We start from the raw sequence: 6,340 nt of genomic DNA on the forward strand, positions 1-6,340 counted from the left end.
TTGTATTTCATATCCTCACACCTCCCTCAAGACTTTGTTTCATCATTCATGGGCTTTCCACCTCTCTCTCTCTCTTTCTGCTCATTCTTGCCTCTCGTAGACATGCTCAAGTCCGTTTTAAAAAGCAACCAACCAGAGTAGGTATATAAACAGAGACCAACATTCATTAGTGGTTACCAGGGATGGGTGGAGGGTGAATCACCTGTTATTTTTCTTTTCTTTTTGGGGGACAGTGAGAGAAGCAATGGGAAAGGTAGCAGAGAATGTAGATGAAGAGCGCACAGCTTGACCAAGGTAAATGATGTCACTAAGTACACAAGAGAAAGTGGTGTTTTTGACAAAGGATATGTTTGTGTTGTTATGTATGTATGTATGTATATATGAGTATGGGTACATATGTGTGTGTACATATGTATGTCCATATGGATGTAGCCATGTGTAGGTGGATTTACATGTATGCATGTGCACACATGTATATTTATATATATAATGAACCATATAGGGGGCACAGTCACAGATACTTCTTAGACATAACCAGACACCTTGTGGGATTGGTTTTCTGGGTTTGAAGGCTTACAACCATAGTCTTGAGGGACAACTTGGTCAGTTGACATAATATAGTTCATAAAGTCTATGTTCTACATCCTAGTTTGGTGAGTGGCGTCTGGGGTCTTAAAAGCTTGTGAGCAGCCCTCTCATTTACATCTCATCTCATCTGGAGCAAAAAAGAACGGAGGAAACCAAAGACTCAAAGAAGAAATTAGTCTACAGGACTAATAGTCTACATGAACCACACCCTCTTCTACCCTGAGACCAGAACTAGATGGTGCCTGGCTATCACTACCTACGGTTCTGATCAGGGCTGCAATAGATAGAATGGGAGAAAAATGTGGAACAGAACTCAAATTCTTAAAAAGTGCAGTCTTACTGGACCAGTTGAGACTAGAGGACTCCCTGAGACTATCTCCCTGAGTTACTCCATAAACCTTGAACAAAAACTACCCCCTGAGGTCACCTTTCAGCTAAATAACAGGTTGTTCCATAAAATATAGTACCAGTGAGTACTGTGCACCTTTAAAAAAAATCATCTATATGAGACCAAATGGTCAACAATTCCTCTAAAGCAAAGATAAAAGGGTAAGGGGACAGGAAGCCAGATTACTGGAAACAAAATATCTAGGAAGGAATTAATAAGAATGTTGACACAATATGAAAAATTTAACCCATGTCCCTGAATAATTTGTATAGTAATAGTTAAATGTGAACTTAATTTGTTGTGTAAACTTTCACGGAAAATACAATAATTTATTATTTTGGGAAAACACACACACACAGAAAACACCAACCAACCAAAAACAGAATCCTCTAACTCCCTCTCCTTTTGCTAACCCTTTCCTCCTTGAACAGTATTCTCGAAAGAGTGGCTAACAATCATTACCATCATTTCTGCATTGCCATTCACGCCCTCACCCTATGGCAGTCTGTCTTTGCCTCCTAATCCCACAGAAATTGCACCTGTTAAGATTTAAATGACACCTTGAAGACTAAGGTGCGCCTGACCCAAGCCATGGTGTTGTCAATTACCTCAAATGCATGTGAAACCTGGACGATGAATAAGGAAGACCAAAGAATTGCCACCTTTGAATCATAGTGTTGGAGAAGAATAGTGAATATACCATGGACTGCCAAAAGAATGAACAAATCTGTCTTGGAAGAAGTATGACCAGAATGCTCCTTAGAAACAAGGATGGAGAGACTACGTCTCACATACTTTGGACTTGTTGTCAGGAGGGACCAATCCCTGGAGGACATCACGCTTGGTAAATAGAGGGTTAGTGAAAAAGAGGAAGACCCTCAGTTAGATGGATTGACACCGTGGCTGCAACAATTGGCTCAAGCGTAACAATTATGAGGACTGGGCAGGATGGGGCAGTGTTTCCTTCTGCTGTACACAGGGTCGCTATGAATCAGAACCGACTTGACGGCACCTAACAGCAACAACAAAATCTAATTGTTTAGTCATCATGCTCATTGACCTCTCAGCAGCATTCGATGCTACTCCTTTTGGAAACTCTTCCCCCTTGACTTCTGTGGCCCCAGGCCAGCCTGTTCTCCTTCTACCTCCCTGACTGCTCTTTCTCAGACTCTTTGTGGGCTTGTTTCACCATGGACTATATTTTATACGCATAGGTTTCTGGTGAGGAATGAATTGGGGATGTTGAGTGCCTAGAACAGTGCCTGGGACATGACAAGTACTCAATAAATGTAGGAAATAAGAATAATTATAATGACTATTTTGTGTATTTTCTATCTGCATAGGGTGATATGGGAAACCCTGGTGGCATAGTGGTTAAGAGCTACGGCTGCTAACCAAAAGATCAGCAGTTCAAATCTACCAGGCACTCCTTGGAAACTGTATGGGGTGGTTCTGCTCTGTCCTATAGGATCACTATGAGTCTGAACCAACTCGACGGCAGTGAGTATGGTATGGGTATGATAGGGTGATAAACAAGGACTATCATAATCTTCGCCTACATGTGATTCTAGATTCTCTCAGCCCTCTCCTCTGACAACTATACTTTGGCCATCTAGAAACTCCTCAAACTGCCAAGTTCTCCCACACTTCCATGCTGTTTCCCCTGTTGTTCTCTCTCTCTGGAAGGCCTTACCTAACTCCATTTCACCTAGCTAAATCCTCGAAGTCACCTCCTGTTGTGGATTGAATTGTGTTCCCCCCAAAAATATGTGTTGCAATTCCTAAACCTCTGTATGTATGGATGTAATTCCATTTGGGAATAGGACTTTCTTTGTTATGTTAATAAGACCGTATCAGCATAGGGTGTGTCCTAAGACAATCGCCTTTGAGATATAAAAGAGTAGATTAGGCACAGAGGAGGAAGCACAAATGGAGGGCACGTACACTCCACACGAAGCTCACCAAGGAACCAAGGAACAGAAGTTGAAAAGAGATAAGGACCGTCCCCCAGGGCCAACAGAAAGACTTCCCCCAGAGCCAGTGCCCAGAATTTGGACATCTAGCCTCCTACACTATGAGAAAATAAGTTTATGTTCATTAAGCCACCCATTTGTGGTATTGTTGCCTGATTAGGGTCTGTGCCCTGGAGGAGTAGAGCCAATGAAATGTACTCTAAGTCAGAAAGAGTGAGAAACTTTATTTAGGAGGTGGCCACCAACAGGAATCTGACAGTAATGCAAGCTGTCTCTATGGAGACCCAAAGGGCAATTTTACATCAGAGCTTACACATGATTTTTACTAGGGTTAGAAATACCTTTGTAGCCTGCAGATGGCGTGGCAGGAGGAGTTATTCATTACAAGATAATGACAAGAGATTCTTTTTCAAACTAAAGAGATACATGCTGGGCATCTCCTTATCAGGCTAAAGATATACATGTCAGACATCTGGGCTCTGATTTCCCTGTGGGGGGTTGTAAGTCACAGGTGGTTGGACAGAACAAAACAAAGTTATTAGCATCAGATCAAAATAAATAACAAAGTTATTTGCATCAGATTGAAACAAAGTCATTAACAGAGGTACGTGGAAAGGAGAAGGCAAGCAGAGGAAGGAGAAAACCTTACAGGTTCATCAGGGCGTTAGTTATGTGAAGCTCTCAGTTTCCCGTTTTGAAACAGAGAAAACATGCTGGGGAGTATTAGGGTCACAGTATTTACGTCATAGCAGCACTAAGAAACTAAGTCACCTCTCTAGGAAGCTTCTCCTGACACCCCTGGTCTGCTTATGCTGAGTTAATGCCTCTCCTGTCCCACTAGGAGCACCTTGTTTCCCATTCCTAGGTCTAGCACCTAGCACAGGGTAGGTGTTTGGTAACTGTTTGCTAAGCGGATGGTAGCTCCTGGGTTCAGTATGTTGGAAAATATTCATCTCTAAGTTTTTCTGAAGTTATAACTAAATTATCTTTGACAAAAATATGAAATATAACATGAAGTATATGGCTATAAGGTCACTATGAGTTGATATTGACTCAATGGCAATGGGTTTATATATTAATTTAGACATAACCCAAAAAACAAAAACCAAACTCATTGCTGTCAAGTTGATTTTGACTCATAGTGACCCTGTAGGACAGAGTAGGACTGCCCCATAGGATTTCCAAGAAGCGGCTGGTGGATTTGAACTGCTGACCTTTTGGTCAGCAGCCAGAGCTCTTAACCACTTCGCCACCAAGGCTCCAAATTAGACGTAAAGTACAGTGTAAAACTGCAGATGTGTATCTATGTAGATATAAAACTGTAAATCAAAGAAATGTGTCTCTCACCATCATTATACTTCAAGGCTAAGAAATTTTTTTCAGGGAACGTTATATCTAACCCTATGCTTAGAACCAATACTATCAAATCTAAAGCCGACAGTTACTTACCACTTAGCTGTTTCCCAACTGGGCAAGCCCTGTAGCCTTCAGAGGGCAGGCAGTCATTGTCACATCAGATCCCTGGCGATGTCATCTTCATGGGCTCACCCCAATACTGCTTGCGATGACCCCTCTGTTCCCTCTCAGTCCTGACTCACAAGGTGGGTAGGGCCAAGCTGGGACCCAGGGTAAGAGGCTTCAGTGAGAAGAGAGAGAACGTGAAAGGTTTGAAAGACTCTGCCATCTTCCATCTTTGACTTCACAGAAGACTAGCAGTGTGGATGAGTGGCAGGGGATTGTTACCTCACGCGCTGCTTGGGTTCATTCCAGAAGAATGCTTCTGGGAAATCAGGTTTCAGTGGGGGTTTGACAGTGGCAGATGCTTTATAAATCACCCTGCTTTTCAGAGGAAAGAAAAAAACTGGACAGGAATAGTGGGGGAGGAGCAGGGCAAGAGATAACCTCTCTGTGTACCCTCCTCCCAGTTCATCTCTCCTGAGCTTACTGAAAATGACCCTGTGCCACCAACTTAATTCAGAAAGTATTTACCAAAATTCTGTGATTAGAGTAATGAAGGTACCCTTGAAGTATCCACTTCTTTGTATTACCATAAACTAGATTTGGCAGGTTTTTTATTCTTATATAAATGGAATCACACAGGATATGTTTTTTGTCTCTGGATTTGTGTGTGTGTGTGTGTGCATTAGTATATTTATAAGATCATTCATGTCATTGCATGTAGCAGTCATTCATTTTCATTAACATTTATAATTCCACTGTATGAGATGTCACAGTTTATCCGTTCTATTGTTGGTAGACATGTTGTCAGGAGGGACCATTCTCTGGAGAAAGACATCATGCTTGATAAAGTACAGGGTCACTGGAAAAGAGGAAGACCCTCAACGAGGTGGATTAACACAGTGGTGTTACCTCATATTGCAGATTCGAGCTGCCTGACGCAAAGCCAATACTGAGACAGGAGAAGGTAAGCAGCAAGAGGGCTTTATTGGACACCAGTGTACAAGAGACAGAGGGGGTTAAATTTCTCCCAAATTCTGTCTAACCCTAAAGAGCTAGCGGGAGGGTTTTAGGGGGAAGGTCAGGGTTACCTAATGTTTTTAAGCACGTAGCCCACAGGTGGTCTCATACCTCACAAAACAACTGCAAGAAACTCTTTATTAAACTAAATATATGCGTGTCAGACATCTGGACTCTAATCTGTGTGTTTGTAACAGGCTGGAAAAAAAATTGCATGAGAATCTCTCAGCTAGTGGAACTGTTCTGCCAAGTCCACTCTGACTGAGATAAGGAGCAAGAAAGAAAGTTGCAGACCAAAAGCACCAGGCAGCCTTTCCAGCTGTTGTCTTGCAGGCTGAAGGCCATTTGCAAAACAAAGCTCAGTCATGTTTGTTATGTTAAAAGCAGAACGGCCGCTCAGCCATATCTTGAACAGAACCTGTGCCATTTTTCAAAGACTAGAGATTAATCATACTAAAACAAACTAGAAAATATATTCTCTCTGGTATTAAAACACCAGAGAAAATGTATTTTCTCTACCTCAGTGGCTGCAACAATCGGCTCAAGCATAACAACGACTGTAAGGATGTTGCAGGACCGGGCAGTGTTTCATTCTGTTGTACATAGGGTCACTATGAGTCGGAACCGACTTGACAGCACCTAACAACAACAACAAAATTGTTGGTAGACAATTAGGTTGTTTCTGATCTTTGGCTATTATGAATAAAGTTTCTATGAACATTTGTGCACACGTGTGTATGTTCACATTTCTTTTGGGTATTTACCTACGAGTGGAATTTCAGAGTATGAAAATAGTCACTTTCGTAACACTGAGAGTTTTCCAAAGTGGTGTACCAATTTACAATCCTACCAGTGGTGTATGCGAGTTCTGTTTGTTCCACATCTTTGCTAAAACTTGGCGTTGCCACTTTTT

The 6,340-nt window shown here is 41.9% G+C and overlaps 1 protein-coding gene across 1 annotated transcript in view; it reads right to left on the reverse strand.

Moving 5' to 3' along the window:
• CCDC70 (coiled-coil domain containing 70) overlaps positions 1 to 4,644 on the reverse strand; it is a 45,748-nt gene extending 41,104 nt beyond the window's left edge. Inside the window, exon 1 of the mRNA XM_049853339.1 lies at positions 4,399 to 4,644. The gene's annotated coding sequence lies outside the window, so the exon portion shown is untranslated. The remainder of the gene's footprint in view (positions 1 to 4,398) is intronic.
• Between the last annotated feature and the right edge of the window lie 1,696 nt (positions 4,645 to 6,340).

This window comes from Elephas maximus, chromosome 14, assembly GCF_024166365.1.
Source record: "Elephas maximus indicus isolate mEleMax1 chromosome 14, mEleMax1 primary haplotype, whole genome shotgun sequence".
Taxonomy (NCBI): domain Eukaryota; kingdom Metazoa; phylum Chordata; class Mammalia; order Proboscidea; family Elephantidae; genus Elephas; species Elephas maximus.